This window comes from Macaca nemestrina, chromosome 6 (genome assembly GCF_043159975.1).
Source record: "Macaca nemestrina isolate mMacNem1 chromosome 6, mMacNem.hap1, whole genome shotgun sequence".
In the NCBI taxonomy this organism is placed as follows: Eukaryota; Metazoa; Chordata; class Mammalia; order Primates; family Cercopithecidae; genus Macaca; species Macaca nemestrina.
Window position 1 is genome coordinate 56,681,400 of NC_092130.1, and position 23,619 is coordinate 56,705,018.

The window sequence follows — 23,619 nt, forward strand, 5'->3', positions numbered from 1 at the left end:
GGCTATTGTAAATGAGATTACATTTTTAAATTTCTTTTTCAGATTGTTCACTGTTGGCATATAGAAATGCTACTGATTTTTGTGCATTGATCTTCTATCCCACAATTTGTCCATTTCCTCTAGATTTTCCAAATTATTGGCATATCATTCCTCACAGTAGCCACTAATAATTCTTTGAATTTCTGTGGTATCAGTTGTAATTTCTCCTTTTTCATTTCTGATTTATTTGGGTCTATTCCCCTTTTTATCTTCATAGTCTGGATAAAGGTTTGTCAATTTTGTTTATCTTTTCAAAAAAACAAACTTGTTGATCTTTTGTACCGTTTTCTTCAATTCAAATTCATTTATTTCTGCTCTGATCTTTATTATTTATTCTACTATTTTGGGGTTCAGTTTGCTCTTGCTTTTCTACTTCTTTAAGATATATCATTAGATTATTTATTTGAAGTTTTTTTTCTTTTTTGATATAGACACATAGCTATAAATTTCCCTCTCAGTACTGCTTTTGCTGTGTCTCATAGGTTTTGGTATGTGTCTCATAGGTTATGGTATCACTTGTATCAAGAAATTTTTCTATTTCCTGCTTTCCTCATCAATTCACTGGTCATTCAGGAGCATTTTTGTTTAATTTCCATATTTTTATATACTTTCCAAAATCCCTATTGTTGATTTCTAGTTTTATTCCATTGTAATCAGAGAAGATACTTGATATTATTTCAATTTTTTAAAATGGTTTCAGACTTGTTTTGTGACCTAATGTGTGCTCTATCCTTGAGAGTAAGCCACGTGCTAGACAGAAGAATGTGTTCTACAGGCTTTGGATAAAATGTAATATAACTATTAGGTCCCTTTGTTCTATAGTACAGATTAAATTCCATGTTTCTTTGTTGAATTTCTGTCTGGGAGCTCTCTCCAATGCTGAAAGTGGGGTGTTGAAGTTGCAGCTATTATTGTCTTGAGGTCTAGCTCTCTCTTTAGCTCTAATAATATTAGTATTTCCTTCATATATCTGTGCACTGCAGTGTTGGGTGCATATATATTTAAAATTATGACTTCTTGTTGGATTGACCCCTTTATCATTATATAATGACTTTCTTTGTATTTTCTTACAGTTTTTCTTCTGAAATCTATTTTGTCTAATATAAGTATAGCTACTCCTGCTCTTTTTGGGTTCCTTTTGGCATGGGATCTCTTTTCCATTCTTTTACTTTCAGTATATGTGTATCTTGATAGATGAGTGTGATTCTTTTAGGCAACATATTATTGGGTCTTATTTTTTTAATCCATTCAGCCACTGTATATATTTTGATTAGGGAGTTTAGTCCATTTTCATTCAATATTATTGCTAAGTAGGGACTTACTTCTGCCATTTTGTTGTTTTCTGGTTGTTTTATGATCTTCTCTTCCTTCTTTCCTCTTTTCCTGTCTTCCTTTTAGTGAAGGTGATTTTCTCTGTTGGTATGATTTACTTTCTTGCTTTTTGCCTTTTGTGTATCTATGTTGTTCAATTTGAAGTTACCATGAGGTTTGCAAATGCTATCTTATAACTCATTATTTTAAGCTGATGACAACTTAACACTGATCACATAAACAATTAAAACTCTACATTTTAACTTTGTCCACCTGCTTTATAACTTTTTTTCTCTATGTCTTATTGTACTGTCTTGAAAAGTTGTAGTTATTTTTCATTGGTTCATCATGTAGTCTTTCTACTTAATAGTTGACACACCACAATTATAGTGCTACAATATTCTATATTTTTCTGTGTGTTTACTATTACCAGTGAGTTTTGTTCCTTTGGATTCTTCCTGTTCATTAACATCCTTTTCTTTCAGGTTGAAGAGCTCTCTTTAGCATTTCTTGTAGGACAGTTCTGGTGTTGATGAACTCCCTCAGCTATTGTTTGTCTTGGAAGATCATTATTTCTGCTCTGTGATTGAAGGATATTTTCACCAGATATACTATTCTAGGGTAAAAGGTTTTTCCTTCAGCATTTTAAATATGTCATGCCACTGTCTCCTGGCCTGTAAGGTTTCCACTGAAAAGTCTGCTTCCAGATGTATTGGAGCTCTATTTTATATTATTTTTTCCTTTCTGCTTTTAGGATCCTCTTTTTATCCTTGATCATTGGGAGTTTGGTTACTATATGCCTTGAGGTGGTCTTCTTTGGGTTAAATCTGCATGATGTTCTATAACCTTCTTGTACGTGAATGTTTATATCTATCTTTAAGTTTGGGAAGTTCTCTGATATTATCCCTTGGAATAAAATTTCTACCCCTCACTCTACCTCCTATTTAAGCCCAAAAACTCTTAAATTTGTCCTTTTGAGGTTATTTTCTAGATCCTGTAGGTATGCTTCATTCTCGTATCTTTTTTTCTTTTGTCTCCTCTGACTGTATATTTTCAAATGGTGTGTGTCTTCAAGCTAATTCTTCTGCTTGATCAGTTCCCCTATTGGGTGACTCTGATGCATTCTTCAGTATGTCAACTGCGTTTTTCAACTCTAGAGAAGCACCACAAGCCCAGTATCACTGTGGTTTTTACAGACTCATAGAGGTACCACCTTAGTGATCTTGGATAAGATCTGGAAGAATTCTCTGGCTTACCAGGTAGAAACTCTTGTTATTTTCCCTTACTTTCTCCTAAACAAATGGAGTCCTTCTCTCTGTGCTGAGCCACCCAGAAGTTGAGGTGTGGTGATGCAAACACCCCTGTGGCCATTGCCACAGGGACTATGAAGGGTCAAATCTGAAGTCAGCGCAGCACTAGGTCTTGCCCAAGGCCCAACATAACAACTACCTGGCTACCATCTATGTTCACTCAAGGCCCTAGAGCTCTACAATCAGCAGTTTATGAAGCCAGCCATGTTTGTGTCCTCTTCTTCAGGGTGGCAAGTTCCCCCAGGCAGGTCCAGAGATGCTGTCTGGGAGCTAGGGATTAGAACCAAAAACCTGAGAAATTTGCTGGATGTTCTATTCTACTGTGGCTATACTGGCACTCAAATCACAATATAAAGTTCCTCCCACACTTCACTCCCTGTGGGTACAACCACCCCCATCCCATGGCAGGGGAGTTCTTCTAGGCTACCACTAACATTCACTTAAAGTCCAACGGCTCTTCAATCAGTTTGTGGTGAGCGCTGCCAGGCCTGGGACTCATGTTTCAGGGCAGTAGGGTCCTCTCTGGCCCAGAACAGGTGTCTAGAATGCTGTCCAAGAGCCTTGGCCTGGACTCAGGGAACCCAAGAGACTGCTTGCTACTCTATCCTACTGTAGCCAAGCTGGTACCTAAGGTGTAACAAATTTCTCTTCACTTTTTCCTCTGATTTTCTCTAACAGGAGTCTTTCACTGTAGCCACCACAGCTGAGAATGTGCTGGGTTACCATAGTCAGTATATATCAGAACCCAGAGTCCACCATATACTACCTGGGCATTGCTGCTGGTTCTTCAAGACCCAAGGGCCTTTTATTCAGCAGGTGATAAATCCTGCTAGGATGGGGCCCTTCAAGGCAACAGGCCCAGGGTGTGTCTAAAAATGTCATCCAGGAGTTAGGGCCTAGAATGGGGACCTCACAACTCTGCCCAGTGCCCTATCCTATTGTGGCCAAGATGTAAGACAAAATCCTTTTTATTCTTTGCTCTCCTCTTGTTAGTGGAGGGACGATACTTTTATTCCTGTGAGCTTCACTGCCTGGGCATTGTGGGAGGGATGGTACAAGCTCTCCTTTAGCTGCCCAACTGGTATCTCCCTAAGTCACATGCAACCCTAGTCCTCTTGGCCCAGCTCAACACTAACAGTTGCCTAGGAATTGCAGTCCTTGGGTCCTAGACTGCTTTTCAAGATTTAGGACCCCAGAGCACTTTTGGTCTGCAATGGCAAGGCTTGCCAAGAAGCTCAAGTTTCAATTGATGGAATGGGCAATTCCTTTCTGGCTAGGTCAGGTCCAAAAGCTCCCTCTACGTAGAGACACTGGCTGAACCCAGCACATCTTTGATGTCTGCTATGACAGAGCAGCAATGAGTTCAATGTAAAGTTCCCCGGTCACTACACTCTCCCTCCCTCAATGCACAGATCCTCCATGCTGCATGGCCATTGCTGGGGGATGGGGAAGCGATGGTGTTGGCAATCTGAGAGTATCTCTTCTCTCCCACCCTCCTCAATGCCTCTTTCCATTATATGAAGTTAAAACCGGGTACTGTGATTGTTCACCTGATGTTTGGTTTTTGAGACACTGCTTTCCTGTGTATTCAGCTGTTAAAATTTGATGTTCCTGCAGAAGGTATGAACAGTGTAGATTCCTATTCCACCATCTTATTCCCTCCTCCTTTATACAATGATTTTATCTTTCTTTTTCTAACTCCTGATTCTGGAGATGGTTCAGCATGTTCTTCCACATCCTGGAATTCCCAGAAGAGTGGATGACTAGATGCTGATGGGCATGGCTGTGAAGACTTGAAGACAAAATTAAATGATTTCCCAAGAACCAAGTTCATTGAGGTTTACCTTTTTGTTTCTCTTAGTAAATGTACTGCAGTTTCTACTTGTCTTGTATTACATTACAACATAGTTCTTGAAAGTTGACTAATGTTTGTGTAGAGCCTAAAGTGAATAGAGTAGATCTAAACATGAGTTTAAATCTCTGAATACAGAGATATTCAATATAATTCATTCTTACATTTCCTGTTGACAACACATTAAATTTGGAGACCAAATGCATTTAAAATTTCATTGTTCCCATGTTCGCATTCAGATTTAGAATCTAACATTCTTATCTGCAGGCTGCAAAACTCTAGATTCTAAATTTTCTGTTGGAGAATGGCAAAGAGAATATATTTTAAAAAGTTAATGGGGAGATTTTTTTAAACCTGGCATCTGAAAGTTATAAATTTTAAAGCCTCATTTTAATTTCCAGTTAAAACTAATTATCTTTATTTAATGCTCCAATTAAAAATGAATGTGATGCAACTGCAAATGTTAAGATTAGCACAGACACCTAGGAGGAAAAAAATAGGCATAATTCTCTGGTTTATTTTGAAGTAAACATGCTTCAAATTCTTTTTTCTTTTAAATAAAGTCACTCAATGTTTACCACTTATTTGCTATCCATCATCACTTACTATTTCTGAACCAAAATTTTCTTGTGCATTTTATGCTTAAGTTCCTACATAACAATAATAGTGCGGATGATAAATTAACACAATCATAAAAGCATCCAGAAAACAGCATCTAACATGTTATTGAATAGCCAAGGCCCAATTTTACTTAGAACCCCTTATAATCAATGTCAGCTGAGAGAAATGCTGATTCATTTTCGTAAGAGTCAGTACATAATCAGACTGGAAAGACAGAAAAGTCATACCAGAAGTAAGTGCCAGATTTAGTTCACACTGTTGGAAGTCACCCCCTTTTTTTTTTTTTTTTTTTTTTTTTTCTGAGACAGAGTCTCACTCTGTCGCCCAGGCTGGAGTGCAGTGGCGCAATCTCGGCTCACTGCAAGCTCCGCCTCCCGGGTTCCCACCATTCTCCTGCCTCAGCCTCCCGAGTAGCTGGGACTACAGGTGCCCGCCACCATGCCTGGCTAATTTTTTGTATTTTTTAGTAGAGACAGGGTTTCAACGTGTTAGCCAAGATGGTCTCGATCTTCTGCATTCGTGATTCGCCTGCCTCAGCCTCCCAAAGTGCTGGGATTACAGGCGTGAGCCACCGCACCCAGCCAGAAGTCACATTTTATCCTCAAATACAAAGATTGAAAAGATCATGCTTTGCATAAATTCTGTCTTATAGGGGAATACTCATGTGTCTTAATTCTAGTTGAGGATTAAGAGTTGTTTTAAATTTTTTTTTCCCTAGAAAATTCAAAATAACAATTGAGATACTGAAGCTCTCCACCGACTGGGAAAATAACAAGTTTAATAAATAAATTTATAAATAATATAGCCTAGAAAATATTCCTAAAAATGTCTTCCTCCCTCCTTACAGATGCTTAACTTAAATGTCGAGGGGTATGGAACTACTTCTTTCATTGCACTGGAAACTAATTGTAAATGCAAAATAATATGCGTCTTGAACTGCAGCTCTACCTCTCCATTAACAGAATTGGCTCTGGAAACGGTGTAACAAAGAATGAGTGAGGGCTTTGGCATCAGAAGATCAGGGTTTTGCTTTTTCTCTTCCCATTCTTCAGCCAATTATTTACCTTTTTTGAACCTCAGTTCCATCATCTATAAAATGGTCAAATGAATTGTCTACACAGTAATGCATGTAACACAATGACATGGTACATAAGGTTGCTCAGATGGTAACTTTTTCCTATTGTTTCCCTTTTGTATGATTGTATCTTTTCACAGCATGGCCTATTTGCTTTATAGCAAGGGTACTAGCTGCATCTGCCATGCTGGGAACATTTCACAAGTATTCAGCAGCATTCTGGATTACTAGAGGCACAAACTAGGACTCTGAATTACCAAAGAGGTGAACAAAATCATTCACTTAGTGATGACTCAAGTTCTTGGGAGTGAATTAACATTTACCTGTTGTTGTTGTTGTTGTTGTTGTTGTTGTTGTTGTTGTTTTGAGACGGAGTCTGGCTCTGTTGCCCAGGCTGGAGTGCAGTGGCCGGATCTCAGCTCACTGCAAGCCCCGCCTCCCGGGTTCACGCCATTCTCCTGCCTCAGCCTCCCGAGTAGCTGGGACTACAGGCGCCCGCCACCTCGCCCGGCTAATTTTTTTTGTATTTTAGTAGAGACAGGGTTTCACCGTGTTAGCCAGGATGGTCTCGATCTCCTGAACTCGTGATTCGCCCATCTCGGCCTCCCAAAGTGCTGGGATTACAGGCTTGAGCCACCGCGCCCGGCCAACATTTACCTGTTCTAATTAAATATCTCATTGGGTAAATTGTTGGCAGACGCTGAAAGAAAATAAATTGCTGTTAAACAAATATGATTTTATCAAATGAGCTAAGCTTCTGTGAGTTTTACTTTATGTTTTATGCAGAAATAAACATATCTATCACATCAGTGAATTTGTGCTAGGCTTCTTAATGTTCTATTTTAGAGATTTTTTTTCAAGTGTTCCTTTTTTACAAAATCCTGATTTAGGCTTGCTGCTTAGAATAAAATATCAAAATGACATTTTAAAAAATATTGAAACTCTCCATCTATTGGAAATATGATATACCACCAATAAATTCATAAATACAACCTAGAAAACATTTCTATAAATTTCTTCCTCTCCCCATTCCCACTGAACCGGCAACTTCCGTGCCTGAGGCATTTGAAAGAGTGACCAGAGTATTAAAAATGAAAGTGTAGCAAGGTAAGCAAAAAGGAGACAATGGATTACTCTGGGGGAAAAAAGGTGTCAGCACTTACCAAAATATGTATCCCCATGAGCACACAGAAAACCAAACCGCTACAGCATTCTTGACTTCATAAATACCAAAAGAAAAGGGAAGAGAGCATGTGTTAACCACTCACACTCCCTCATTAAAAACGGTTTGGCATATGAAAGATAAGCTATTGCCAAAGTAGCAAAAAAGACTTTTTCAGGCCCTACACCCAAAGTCTATCTGCCACAAGGGGCCACAGCATGACACTAAAAATGATGTGCTTCCTGCCTAGGAAATGATACAGATGGCTGTGCCTGACTGAGTGCAACAGTAGTGTAATGGCAGGCTCTGAAGGCTGCTTTATTTGGTAATTGTTTGGGAATAGGTCTCTATACTAGCTACATAATTTCTCACAGGGATGTTATATCATCTGAGGGCTTCAATTCTATTCACCTGGAAAATGTAATCTACAATGAGGGAGAAGAAAAAAAGTGTACAACAGCATGACCATGATGTCTCTACAAGGCGAAAATGCCTGCAGTAAAGAACGACACACTGATTTAAGCGCTGCTGTCAACATTTCCTTCCTGTAGGCTCCAAGGACCAATACCCTCTTGCAGGGAAGCAAATTTGGGTCTTATAGACAGACAAAGCTCCTAGAACTGATTATTCAGTCAAGTCCCTAGGAACTCTTAACACATTTCATATTTTTCAATTTGAAAGAATGTACTACTTATCTAGAAACCTCCTTTCTCCCAGAAATATAATCCATCAACAAAAATATCACATCAGCAAAAAAAAGGAGAATTAAATGTCTTCCTATTTACTGTTACCTTTTGAGTGTCCTGAACATTGATGTATGTCTAGTATCTAGCTGCCTGTCTAAAAATAATCACTACTCGGCAGTACCATTCTCACCCGTCACAGTGAATGACTCAGTAAAATGTTGCTGAGTAGGGATCTCAAACGCTACTAGTCCTGATAACCAGCATCACAAGATTCATCCCAGGAAGTGTGTATTTAGAGAATTGACCTAAGACAAATGCAGTAAGAGAGACAGACTGACAAATCCAAATCGTTTAGACAGATCTTAGCTCTGGTGACAAGTTCTGATATATTAATAAATTTTCAATTTTCATCATGTCATTTGATATTATCACTTGGAACTTACCATTCATTTAATGTTATAAATTGTCCTGACATTTTTAGCCAATGACTCAGACCAGGATAAAGCTAGGAGCCTTAAATAGTCACTCTTTAGAACTGACATTTATGCTTACTCTACCAATTTCTATAAACATTCAAACTTTTGGGGCAGATAAAAAACAAAACTGAAAAACCACCTGTATAAATTGGAATGAAAGGAAGCTGATTAATCATAGACTCCTAGTGTGGGTCACACAAAAGTGGGTGTAGCCCACCTAAAAGATTCAGGAGACCAAAGCAAGGTTCCACTTCATTTCACTTCACAGTGTCTGCTCTCTTTTGGCTCCAGACACTGTTCTAGACCCATGGATAGAAAGGTGAATAACACCAAATTCTTACCCTCAGCAATCTCTTAGTTTATTAACAGAAAAGATAAAACACAAACCTTTACTCTACAAAACTCATAAGAAGATTTAAGAAGGTCATCTGAAGAGTTAAGGGAGGAGGGAAACCTGATTCTTTAGAAGATACTGGAGGGATATGAAGAGTTAAGCAAGTCTCAGAGGAGCTCACACTTCATCATGGCATGTGATAAGGGAAGGTTCTTGCCTCAAGATTGTTGAGGGGATGAAATAATGTCATTTGCTGCAATGGGTGGGGCAACTTACTGTTGACTTAAAATCTGTGAACATTATTTGTGTCATAATTACATTGTCTTGAAACAAGATAGGAGCCCAGGGCTCTTCATGCCCAGTCCATCCTCCTCCCATTGGGTGGCCCCTCTAACAGGTACATCAGTGGCTGCAGCAGCAGCTTGGCCTGCACAGTGACGTGCCTCTTTTTATGCTACGATGTACTTGAAGGGATGTACATCCATGTGTACCTAGAGGAAACATGCCATTTAAACTAGTATGCTGTGGCTCCTCATAAGATGCTGATTTCTCAGACATCATGGCAGTTATCTCATTGGGTGGAAATGTTTGATTAAAGCAAGTCTTTCCAACTGGATTTTTTTTAAGGTATTTATGCCCCTTAAATAGTAGCTATTTAAATTTATTGGTGAATTAATGAAAATGTGAATGGTGTTTCTGGTGTACACCAGAACATAAGCATGATTTCTAAACAAAGGGACTTTAATCAAGACATGCTAAGAGTGTTTAGTGTTATTCTCTCTTCTTTCCAAGAGACAGTCCATGTCTCTGAAAGGTCACAGATACCTTAGAATGCCTAAGAATACAAGAACAACAGCAACATGAATCCATCTGTTCTACCAAAAAGGAAAAATTGTTTCAGGTAAGTAATAGATACTATGGAATCCATTTCATCAAGGGTCCCCAACCCCCAGGCCACAGACTGGTACCAGTCCGCACCCTGTTAGTAACTGAGTAAGTGGTGGATGACTTAAGCATTCCTGCCTGAGCTCTGCCTCCTGTCAGATCAGCAGTGGCATTAGATTCCCATAGAAGTGCAAACACTATTGTGAACTGCACATGTGAGGCATCTAGGTTGCATACTCCTTATGAGAGTCTAATGTCTGATGATCTGAACAGTTTCATTCTGAAACCATCCTCCTCCTTCCCCTGTCTGTGGAAAAAATATCTTCCATGAAATCAGTCCCTGCTGCCAAAAAGTTGGGGACTGATGTATCACCTAGTCATTTAAAAACAAATATTATGTGGCAATATCCAGGTCTGAAAAGGAGAGAATAAGAGATGAAATATCATTGTTGAACATGTTAAGTGACTTTTATCTCCCCCCTCTTTCTGTGGAATATAGTAAATAAACTTATGAAAAAATGTTCAACTCCTAAAGTTATAAGGAAACTACCAATTAAAGCAGCAATGAGATACAATTTTACACCCATTAAATTGGCAAACATCTTAAAGTCAGATAATACCAAGTGTTGAAGTTGTAGAATAATAGGACTTCTCATATACCACCTGGGAGAGAGAAGATTGGTACAGATATCTTATAGAGCAATTAGGTTATAACAAGTAAACTTAAAGATGTTGAGCTTACACCCTATTCCTCTGGAGAAACTTACATGCATACACAAGAACTGCATAATAATGTTCCTCACAGCACTGTGCAAGAGCAAAAAAATGGGAAACAAATTAAAGGCTTATTAACAAGGGACTAGATATATCACAGAATATTCAACAATGGAAAACTCTGACTGTTAAAATGAATAAATTGGGGTCACATTAACATGGAAAGTCCTCAGAAACATAACGTTGTAAGAAAAAATGAGTTGTACACTAAATGCCCACAAGAGAAAGCAGGAAAGATCTAAAATTGACACTCTAACATCACAATTAAAAGAACTAGAGAAGCAAGAGCAAACACATTCGAAAGCTAGCAGAAGGCTAGAAATAACTAAGATCAGAGCAGAACTGAAGGAGATAGAGACACAAAAAACCCTCCAAAAAATCAATGAATCCAGGAGTTGGTTTTTTGAAAAGATCAACAAAATTGACAGACCACTAGCAAGACTAATAAAGAAGAAAAGAGAGAAGAATCAAATCGACGCAATTAAAAATGATAAAGGGGATATCACCACCGACCCCACAGAAATACAAACTACCATCAGAGAATACTATAAACACCTCTACGCAAATAAACTGGAAAATCTAGAAGAAATGGATAATTTCCTGGACACTTACACTCTTCCAAGACTAAACCAGGAAGAAGTTGAATCCCTGAATAGACCAATAGCAGGCTCTGAAATTGAGGAAATAATTAATAGCCTACCAACCAAAAAAAGTCCAGGACCAGATGGATTCACAGCTGAATTCTACCAGAGGTACAAGGAGGAGTTGGTACCATTCCTTCTGAAACTATTCCAATCAATAGAAAAAGAGGGAATCCTCCCTAACTCATTTTATGAGGCCAACATCATCCTGATACCAAAGCCTGGCAGAGACACAACAAAAAAAGAGAATTTTAGACCAATATCCCTGATGAACATCGATGCAAAAATCCTCAATAAAATACTGGCAAACCGGATTCAGCAACACATCAAAAAGCTTATCCACCATGATCAAGTGGGCTTCATCCCTGGGATGCAAGGCTGGTTCAACATACGCAAATCAATAAACATAATCCAGCATATAAACAGAACCAAAGACAAGAACCACATGATTATCTCAATAGATGCAGAAAAGGCTTTTGACAAAATTCAACAGCCCTTCATGCTAAAAACGCTCAATAAATTCAGTATTGATGGAACGTACCTCAAAATAATAACAGCTATTTATGACAAACCCACAGCCAATATCATACTGAATGGGCAAAAACTGGAAAAATTCCCTTTGAAAACTGGCACAAGACAGGGATGCCCTCTCTCACCACTCCTATTCAACATAGTGTTGGAAGTTCTGGCTAGGGCAATTAGGCAAGAGAAAGAAATCAAGCGTATTCAGTTAGGAAAAGAAGAAGTCAAACTGTCCCTGTTTGCAGATGACATGATTGTATATTTAGAAAACCCCATTGTCTCAGCCCAAAATCTCCTTAAGCTGATAAGCAACTTCAGCAAAGTCTCAGGATACAAAATTAATGTGCAAAAATCACAAGCATTCTTATACACCAGTAACAGACAGAGAGCCAAATCAGGAATGAACTTCCATTCACAATTGCTTCAAAGAGAATAAAATACCTAGGAATCCAACTGACAAGGGATGTAAAGGACCTCTTCAAGGAGAACTACAAACCACTGCTCAGTGAAATCAAAGAGGACACAAACAAATGGAAGAACATACCATGCTCATGGATAGGAAGAATCAATATCGTGAAAATGGCCATACTGCCCAAGGTAATTTATAGATTCAATGCCATCCCCATCAAGCTACCAATGAGTTTCTTCACAGAATTGGAAAAAACTGCTTTAAAGTTCATATGGAACCAAAAAAGAGCCCGCATCTCCAAGACAATCCTAAGTCAAAAGAACAAAGCTGGAGGCATCACGCTACCTGACTTCAAACTATACTACAAGGTTACAGTAACCAAAACAGCATGGTACTGGTACCAAAACAGAGATATAGACCAATGGAACAGAACAGAGTCCTCAGAAATAATACCATACATCTACAGCCATCTGATCTTTGATAAACCTGAGAGAAACAAGAAATGGGGAAAGGATTCCCTATTTAATAAATGGTGCTGGGAAAATTGGCTAGCCATAAGTAGAAAGCTGAAACTGGATCCTTTCCTTACTCCTTACACGAAAATTAATTCAAGATGGATTAGAGACTTAAATGTTAGACCTAATACCATAAAAATCCTAGAGGAAAACCTAGGTAGTACCATTCAGGACATAGGCATGGGCAAAGACTTCATGTCTAAAACACCAAAAGCAACGGCAGCAAAAGCCAAAATTGACAAATGGGATCTCATTAAATTAAAGAGCTTCTGCACAGCAAAGAAACTACCATCAGAGTGAACAGGCAACCTACAGAATGGGAGACAATTTTTGCAATCTACTCATCTGACAAAGGGCTAATATCCAGAACCTACAAAGAACTCAAACAAATTTACAAGAAAAAAACAAACAACCCCATCAAAAAGTGGGCAAAGGATATGAACAGACATTTCTCTAAAGAAGACATTCATACAGCCAACAGACACATGAAAAAATGCTCATCATCACTGGCCATCAGAGAAATGCAAATCAAAACCACAATGAGATACCATCTCACACCAGTTAGAATGGCGATCATTAAAAAGTCAGGAAACAACAGGTGCTGGAGAGGATGTGGAGAAATAGGAACACTTTTACACTGTTGGTGGGATTGTAAACTAGTTCAACCATTATGGAAAACAGTATGGCGATTCCTCAAGGATCTAGAACTAGATGTACCATATGACCCAGCCATCCCATTACTGGGTATATACCCAAAGGATTATAAATTATGCTGCTATAAAGACACATGCACACGTACGTTTATTGCAGCACTATTCACAATAGCAAAGACTTGGAATCAACCCAAATGTCCATCAGTGACAGATTGGATTAAGAAACTGTGGCACATATACACCATGGAATACTATGCAGCCATCAAAAACGATGAGTTTGCGTCCTTTGTAGGGACATGGATGCAGCTGGAAACCATCATTCTTAGCAAACTATCACAAGAACAGAAAACCAAACACCGCATGTTCTCACTCATAGGTGGGAACTGAACAATGAGATCACTTGGACTCAGCAAGGGGAACATCACACACAGGGGCCTATCATGGGGAGGGGGGAGGGGGGAGGGTTTGCATTGGGAGTTATACCTGATGTAAATGATGAGTTGATGGCTGCAGCACACCAACATGGCACAAGTATACATATGTAACAAACCTGCACGTTATGCACATGTACCCTACAACTTAAAGTACAATAATAATAAATAAATTTTAAAAAAAAAAGAAAAAGAAAAAATGAGTTGTAGAAAAACACATACAGTACAGCAAGTTTTCAAAATCTGCAAAAATATACCAATTCGGGAATATAGATTTGTACCAAAAGTACTTTTAAAAACCATTAAAATAAAAGACATCAAATTCAAATCCATGATAGTGGTTATTTCTGTATGGAGGACAGGGGAATAGGACTGGGGAGGAGTATTCAACTGTCAAAAGACAAAATTACAACAAATTTAATTTAAGGATTTAATAGGCTTTTATTTGCAATTCTAGAATCTAGCAACACTCTTATCTATAAAACAGAATGAATACTCCAATGAGCCAAGCACAGGTTGTCTTTATAGGCAGAAAAAGCAGAAGCAAGCATAATCAAAGAACAAAAAGTAGATTGGTTATTTTGAAGTTACTTTCCAAATAGGGTTAAAACAGGGGACTTCCTTATTATGCTGACTCAGGTTGAATGGAATCTCCAGCTGTCTGGAAAACTGGCCTGTTTCAAAGTTCAATTTGATTATGTGGCACATAGCATAAGTCACTCTACTATGGTTTGGCATAGTCTGCTGGGGCCTAGTACAGGAGGCTAGTCCAAAACAATAGCCTCTCATAAACTTTATTTAACACAGCAGTCCTAAACTCTTACCGTAATGATTTGAGGTTTTTAAAAAATATATCTGAAGTGAACATGTAAAATCTTAAAGTTTAACAAATCTGATTGGTAGATATGTAGATGCCCACAATGTTGACCTCTCTACTTTCCCACAAAAGTAAAATGTTTATAACATTGATTTTTAAATAAAATAAAATGAGATTAGATGAAACTTGTTTCTTTGTACCTAAAATAAGGCAAATAGAATTTGCAAACATGGGCTCATACTACCTACTCTGAAGAAAGTAATTTTAAAAATCGGCCATGTTCTATTTTCCACTTGTTCCTGCCCCAACTCCCAGAGTAGATCATTCACTGGTTATCCCTGCAGTTGGTGGCAGCTGGCTGCTGCCTGCATGAAAAACCCCTTTGCCGTTGACCCCGCCAGCCACTGCCCACAGACTGTTTGAACCTGTGTAGAATCTATCTTCAGGAATGGGTGGGAAGAACAGGAAGTCGTCCTCTAATACTTGGCCTTGCAATCTATAGGGAAGAAACTGACACAATTCATTGACCATTCTCTATGTTTCATTTTCTTTGTAATTCCCATTTTGTTGCATTAAAAAAAAAAAGGAGTCAAGATATGACCTTTCCCAGAGAGAACAGACATTGCCAATAGAAACACAAAGTACTAATAGTAAATCATTGCTTACCCTTCTTCAATCCTATCTTAAAGTTTTTTTTTTAAATACTAGCTTCATTTATTTGTTTTAATTTCCATAGCTAATAGGTTCATGTATTATCTTGTCTTAGGCACTGCACACCACTTCCTTTGTGAAATGACATCACCCTTATAAAGGCAAGCAATTTAGTGCCATCTTTATTTTCCACATCATACTCATCTCCCTAGTGAGGTAGAGAAGACAAGCATTCAAACTATATAGAAATCCCTAGCCAATAAAACCTAAGGACTTTTATATTGTTTGGATATTTGACTCCTTCAAATCTCATGTTGAAATGTGATTTTCAATGCTGGAGGTAAGGCCTGGTGGGAGGTGATTTGATCATGGTGGGGGGTGCCTCAAGAATGGTTTAGCACCATCCCCTTGATAAGTGAGTTCTCAGTTCGTGTGAGATCTAATTGTTTAAAAGTGTATGGCATCTGCCGCCTTGCTCTGTTGCTCCTGCACTTGCCATGTGACATTCTGGCTCCTTCTTTGCCTTCTGCCATGACTAGAAGCTTCCTGAGGCCCTCACCAGAAGCTGAGCAGATGACAGCACCACACTTCCTGTACGGACTGCAGAACTGTAAGTCAATTAAACTTCTTTTCTTTATAAATTACCCAGCCTCACGTATTTCTTTATAGCAACACACACAAAAAAGGCCTAATGCAGGTTTAAATACAAAGTTTTGTTTTATTACATTATTATATATCATTTTTCAGTGATGGTTTTTAAAGCACTAAGATTATTTGGACATCTTTATATGTTTAATTGGCATCAATGGATACTTTTTTTTTATAGTCAGACTTCTCCACGTTTTACTTTTTTCTTTTTATGTTTAATCAGCTAGGACTGTGCTTCCCAAACTTTAATGTGCATATTGATTACCTGGAGATCTTGGGGTGGGGCTTGAGATTCTGTATTGCTAACAAGCTCCCAGGTGATGCTGATGCATTATGTTTGAGCAGCAAGAAGCACAAGTACATTTTTCAAGGATGGGTAAATAGTAAATCACCCAAACCTTTGCATATTTGAGAATGTCTTTCTATTGTCTATACATATGAATAACACATTCACTAGGAATAGAATACTTGAAGCATAGACTTTTGCCCCAAATCTCTTTGGTTAGATGCTTTATTATCTTCCAGCATTCTGCGTTGCAGGGAATATTGAGGATTACTTTCTATGAGCCCCTTAGAATACGGGACCAATTATTTTTTCTGTCTGGAAACTTGAAGGAGGTTTTTTTAGTCATACAAATTCAAAATGTTGTCAGAATATGTCTAGATGTATTTCTACTTTCACTTAATTTGGTCACAAATTTTTAATTTGAAATTAATAATTTTTTTCAAACTTATAAAAATCTTTCTACTATGAATATGTTAAAAGGACTAAAAAAACCAGTGTTTAAACAATTACAGTAAACAAAGTAGCAATATGTAGGATAAACTGAAAGCACCTAATGTACAACATAAGGACTATAATTAATAGTAGTGTATTATATTTAAGATTAAGGCTGCTTTTACCATGGGGGGAAGAATTGGTAACAATATGAAATGGCACATGTGTTAATCTGTCCCACTATAGTAACCATTTACTATGTATATCTTATAGCATCATGTTGTGTACCTTAAATATGCACAATAAAATTTATTTTAAAAAATAATTAAAGCCAGAAAGTGAGAAGACAAGCCATAAACTGAGATAAAATATTTGCAAAAGACATATCTGATAAAGGACTATTGTGCTAAATATACAAAAGTACTTTTAAAACTCAACAACAAAATGAACAACTAGACTGAAAAACATCCACATAACTGAACAGATATCTCTCCAAAGAAGATATATTGATGTCAAATAATCATATGCAAAGAGACTTGACATCATACCTCATCAGGGAATTACAAATCCAAGCTGCACTGAGATACCATTACACATCATTAAATGGTGAAATCCAAAACATTGACAACACTAAGTGCTAACAAGGATGTGGAGCAACAGAAATCCTCATTCATTGCTGACAGAAATGTAAATGGTACAACCATTTTGGAAGAATTTGGCAGTTCTTACAATCTAAACAGATTCTTACTGTACAATCTAGCCATCACACTCCTTGATATTTATCCAAATTAGTTGAAAACTTATATCTATGTAAAAACCTGAACCCAGATGTTTATGGCAGCTTTATTCATAATTGCCAAAACTCAGAAGCAACCAAGATATCCTTCAGTAGGTGGATGGTTAAATAAACTACAATATATATAAACAAAATATCATACAGCATTAAAGAGAAGTTAGCTGTCAAGCCATGATGAGACATGAAGGAACCTGTATTAGTCCATTCTCACACTGCTAATAAAGACATATCCAAGGGTAGTTTATTTTCTAAAAAAAAGAGGCTTAATTGACTCACAGTTCTGCAGGGCTGGGGAGGCCTCAAGAAACTTATAATCATGGTGGAAGGGGAAGCAAACATGTCTTTCTTCATGTGGCAGCAACAAAGTACAGAGTGAAGTGAAGGAAAAGTCCTTATAATACCATCAGATCTCAAGAGAACTCACTATCACAAAAACAGCATGGCGGTAACTGCCTCCATTATTCAATTACCTCCAACTAGGTCCCTCCCACAACACCTGGGGATTATGGGCATTACAGATCAAGTTGAGATTTGGGTGAGGACACAGCCAAATCATATCAGAATCTTAATTGCATATAACTAAGTGAAATACTCACAACACATAGGGATTATGGGAGCTACAGCTCAAGATGAGATTTGGGTGAGGACACAGCCAAACCATATCAGAACCTTAATTGCATATAATTAAGTGAAATACTGACAACACGTGGGGATTATGAGAACTACAGTTCAAGATGAGATTTGGGAGAGGACACAGTCAAAGCATATCAAAACATTAATTGCATATAACTAAGTGAAAGAAGCTAATCTGAAAACAATTATATCTGTTTGATTCCAACTTTATGGCATTCTGGAAATGACAAACCTATGGAGATATAGAAAGAATCAGTGGTTTCCACTTTCCTAGCAGGTGAGAGGAATAAATCAGAGCAGAGAGGATTTTTATGGCAGTGAAATTATTCTGCATGATACTGTAATAGTGGGTACATGTCATACATTTGTCAAAACCTGTGTAATGTACAACACTGTGAGTGAATCCAAACTATGAGTGATAATTATGTGTTAGTGCTGGTTCATTAGTTATAAAAAATGTAACTACTCTGATGTGAGATGTTGATAGTAGAAGAGGCTGTGTGTGGGGAGGTTTGTATATGGGAACTGTACATTCTGTTAAATTTTGTTATGAACCTAAAACTGGTCTAAAAAATGAGATCTATATATTCAAAAATTAAAGGAAAGAATGACAACAATTCTCATATAATGACAACAATATCTCACAGAATAGAAAATATCAATAGAGAATTAGAAATTATAAAAGTAACACAGAAATTCTGGAGTTGAAAAGTACAATAACTGAAATAAAAAATGTATCAGAGGAATTCAACAACAGATTTATTCTGGCAGAAGACAGAATCAGCAAACTTTAAGATATGTCAGTTGAGGCAATCCAGTCTGAGAAACAGAAAGAATAATGAAGAAAAATAAATAGAGCCTCAGAGATCTCTGGGAAGCCATCAAGCATACCGACATGCCTAAAAGAAGTCTCAGATGGAACAGAAAAAGAGAAGGGGGCAGAAAGAGTATGGGAAGAAATAATGGCTGAAAACATTAATCTATAACCCAAGAAGCTCAGTAAACTCCAAGTGGAATAAATTCCAGGATATCCACACCTAAACAAAGCATAATTAAACTCTTAAAGACAAAGACAAAGAAAAAAAATTTTGAAAGCAGCGAGAGAAAAATGACCCACGGTATACAAGGAATTATCAATAAAATTAACAGCCGATTTCTCAACAGAAACTAGAGGCCTCAAGAGAGTGGGTTGACAAAATCAACACCCTGAAAGAAAAAGATAGTCAGCCAAGTATTCTATATGCAGAAAAAGTATCCTTCAAAAATAAAGGAGAAATTAAGATATTTTCAAATAAGCAAAATTGAGAGAATTAATCACTATGAGGCCCAGTCTTCAAGAAACACTAAGAGATTCCTTCAAGCTAAAGGAAAGGACACAGGAGTACAACTTGAATTCACACAAAGAAACAAAGGACACTGGTAACGGTAATTACATAGGTAAATATAGGACAGTACAAATATATTTTTATAATGTTTTTCTTCTATCTGATTTACAGGACAACTGTATAAAGCAATTATTATAAAACTGTATTTAGGTGATTATAGTATATAAACATGTAATCTGATAATAATCACACAAATAAGTGGGGAGAAAATGAAGTTATATTAGATCAAAGTTTTGTGTACTATTGAAATTAAGTCGGTATTAATGCAAACTACACTATTTCTGGTTAAGATATTAATTTTAATTCCCAGGGCAATCACTAAGAAAACAAATCAAAAAATATAGTAAAGGAAATAACAAGAGAATTTTTCCCTAGAATGGTTCATACCCAGAGTCTCACCCAGACCTGGTTAAGATAATTTAGAAGATGAGACTTGTAACTTTGAGTGGATGACATTTAGATGCGACTGATGCTATGAGTTGAGGCTTTGAGGGATGTTGGAAGGAGCTCTATGTATTTTGCATGTGAGATGTTACATGAATATTGGGAAGCCAGAGTACAAACTGCAATAGGTTTAACAGTGGCCCCCCAAGAAGTTATGTCTAGGCCCTAATTATCAGAATCTGGATGTTATCTTATTTGGGGGAAAAAAAGGTATCTGCAAATATAATTAAGGATCTCGAGGCAAGATTATCCTGGATAACCCAAGTAAGCCCTAATTCCAATGATAAGTATGCCTAAAAGAAACAGAAGAGGAAGAAGGGCAGAGGAGAAGGAAGCAATGGCAAACTCCAAAATAAGGTGAATTAAAGATTGGAATAACATGGCCACAAGTGAAGGAATGCTGATAGTCACCAGTTGGAAGAGGCAAAGAACAGATTTTCCCCTAGAGCTAGAGGGAACATGACCCTCCTAGATTTCTGATTTCTGGCCTCCAGAGCAGTGATAGAATATATTTCTGTGGCTTTAAGCCACCGATTTGTGGTCATTTGTTATAGAAGCCATAGGGAACTATTTCATATTCCAGTTGAAAGGTGGAGATTGGCAGAATGGATTAAAAAAGAAAAAACATGACCCAACTATATGAGATCACACTTTAGACCGAAGACACAAAAAGGTTGAAAGTAAGAGGGTGGGAAACAATACAATACTATGCACACAAGAACCAAAAGAGAGCTAGAGTTACTGGCTATACTAAAATCAAATGAAATATACTTTAAGACAAAAGCTGTTAGCAGAGACAAAGAAAGACATGATAATAAAATGGTTAATCCATCAGCAAAGCATGATAATTATAAATACATATGCATCTTACAACCAAAACCCAAAATGCACGTAGCAAAACTGACAGAATTAAAAAAAAAAAGAGACAATTCAAAAATAATAGTTGGGGGCTTCAACACTACCACTTTCAATAATGGATACAACAACTGAACAGAAGATCAATAAGGCTATTGAATACCTTAACACTCTAAACCACTTAGACCTAACAGACATCTACAGAACACTCCACCCAACAATAGCAGAATACACATTCTTCTCAAGAGCACATGGAATATTGTCCAGATTAGACAAGATGCTTCATTATAAAATAGGCCTAACTAAACTTAAAAGGGCTGAAATCATACAAAATATATTCTCTGACTAAAATGGAATTAAACAGAAATCACTAACAGAAGCAAACTTGGGAAATTCACAAAAATATGCAAATTAAATACTCCTAAATTACCGATGAGTTAAAGAAGAAATCACAAGAAAAATTAGAAAATATTTTTAATGAAATAAAAAACACAACATACCAAAACTTACAAGTTACAACTAAAACAGTGCTTACAGGGAAATTAATAGCTATAAATGCTCATATTGAAAAAGAATAATTATGTTAGTGGGATAATACTTATGAAATATTAATTGATGAGTTGTTTCTAACTTCTATTATTTCTCCTTGGGTTTCCCAGCACTCAGTTCTCAAGGTAGCCAGGGAAACTACATCATTACTTTATCCATATTAAATCATTTAATCATCATAGCCCTAAGCTATAAGTACTACTATTATCTCCATTTCACCAGTGAGGGAAAGCACAGAGAAGTAACTTGTCCAAGATCACAGAGCTTATAACTGAGACACAGGGAAAGAAACTTAAAATGTCTGGTATCTAAAGACAGGGTGCACTCAGCTAAAGGACTCAGTTCTTGGCTTCTGAGTTGCAAAATGAAAGTTTAAATTTTTTAGTAATATACCACAACTTGGCAAACCATGCCCACGGTCTGTTTTCATAGGGTCCAGGAGCTAAGAATGTTTTTCAACTTCTAATTTGTTTTTCCAAAAGTCCAAAGAAGAATACTTTCTGACCCATGAAAATTATACAAAATCATTGTTGGTGGCATTTGTTTTGTCAGCATAGAAGTCAAATTGCCTCACTTATCATACCATACAGCAGTTCCATGGTTTAGCATGGTAAAGTTTTGTTCCTATGTTTTTTTGTTCAGGGCCAAGACTGAACTTTTCTGAGTGAAAACTGCCCTCAACTGTGATTATCAAACACCGAATGGATTTTGAAATAAGTTTTATTGAAGATTTGACAATGTTTCTAGACTTAAAAGTTTTCCTTCAAATTTCTAGCTCTGGCCGTGACAATGTAGATGATACTGGGCTAACTCTCATGCCCAATGCAATTATGAAAGCTGAACAACATATTTAAAAATTACTTGAAGGCATTACAGAGCAGTCATTGCAGGCGGTATTTAGGGGACTGCATGTTCCTTGAGCAAAAGGAAACACGGGAAATGAACTTCATAATCACTTTGGCTTTTTCTCCTAAAAACGTTTCCCAGTTTACAGAGCTGAAGAATCAATGGAGCCCAAGCAGAAGCAGTGGTCTCACTGGGCTGGCAGAGCCGATCTCCAACAAAGGGCAGCGAAAGAGATTAAAATGTAAGGGCAAAGACTCAAGGAACAGGGACCACAGAGAAAAGAATCTCAAAATCTACAAACAAATTCCTCTTTTGTAGTCAGCTGACACTAAATTGCATGTGCACAGGATTGTGCTGCAGCAAGTCCAGAAGTAAACAGCAGCCGGCAGGTTAAAAAACGTCAGCACCAGCTGAGCCGCCTCTTAGTGCTGGAGAGACAGGGGTAGAGTTCAAGGCCCCAGCCATGTTAGAGGGGCTGGAATTTCTGTGCACCCAAATGGTCACACCCGAGGTATGAGGACTACATTCTAGGATTAAGAGAGAAATATGAACCCCTTAAAAACAGCCATTTATAGAATCAAAATGATTTGCTGTACTCATCCCTCTGTCAAAAAAAATCAACCCTCTTTGGTCTACCTTTCCCCCAGCATATGGTCTATTCAGGAACGGTGTATTACCAGTTGTGAGCTGATAAATGTTGCAAAAGCATCTTGTGGGGGGGGCATATCCTGATTTATAGCATTTATTTATTTCCCTTGTGTAAATAATTCCACTATGACCAATTTCAAGTTAGCAATGCGACATCATGAACAGAGATTTGGGAAGGGATGTGTACAATTGAGTCTCACCAGCGGTGTGCGCCAGCTCCAGAACACAGCTACAATCACACACCTAAACCCCATATTTCACATCTTCAACCCAAATAAAAAGGAAAGAATGACCATAAACCAACCTCTGTGTAATAACTTATCATTTGTTTTAATATTTGGAAATGTTGAATTCATTTGAATAATTCCCTTTTCAGATATTTTCTTTTCTATAAGATGAGACTTAGAAGATAATATTATTCTTGAACATAATTTCTTCCCTAGGCTACAGCCTGAGTCTCTCTCATTCAAAGACAAACAAAAGAAGTGACTTGGACACCAATGAATAATTTTTCCATTGATTTGCCTTAAACAGATGGTGATTAAACATAGTTCAATTCAACAAATATTTATGGAATGTGTACTCTATTTAAGTCACTCAGCAATGTAATGAAGGGTTTCCCATGTCTTCAATTATTCTTATCAAAACAAATATTCAACAGCCTAAAAGAAAACTTGTAAGGAAATATTTATTTCTCAAGATTGCAGACAGGAGGGGGGAACCTACCCAAAGCAAAGAGCAGGGATATAACAGCATACATGATGAGTTGGAAAGATCAGAAAATGAAAACACTGTGACTCCAAGTCTTCATTTGTTGTCCTTCTGTGGCACATGACTCAGCTTGAAATCATTCCTACCATGACCCATGCCAAAAAGAGACAACGTTTACATTTTGATTTCATTATTCTGGTATCTTATTATCTTATTTTTGGC

General features: G+C 37.4%; 1 long non-coding RNA gene across 1 annotated transcript; it reads left to right on the forward strand.

Moving 5' to 3' along the window:
* The first annotated feature begins 9,259 nt into the window (after positions 1-9,259).
* On the forward strand, positions 9,260-15,791 carry LOC139363576 (uncharacterized). The gene is made up of 3 exons (XR_011624226.1): positions 9,260-9,493; positions 9,661-9,767; positions 15,704-15,791. It is a non-coding gene; the product is annotated as an uncharacterized lncRNA (long non-coding RNA).
* The last annotated feature ends 7,828 nt before the right edge of the window (positions 15,792-23,619 follow it).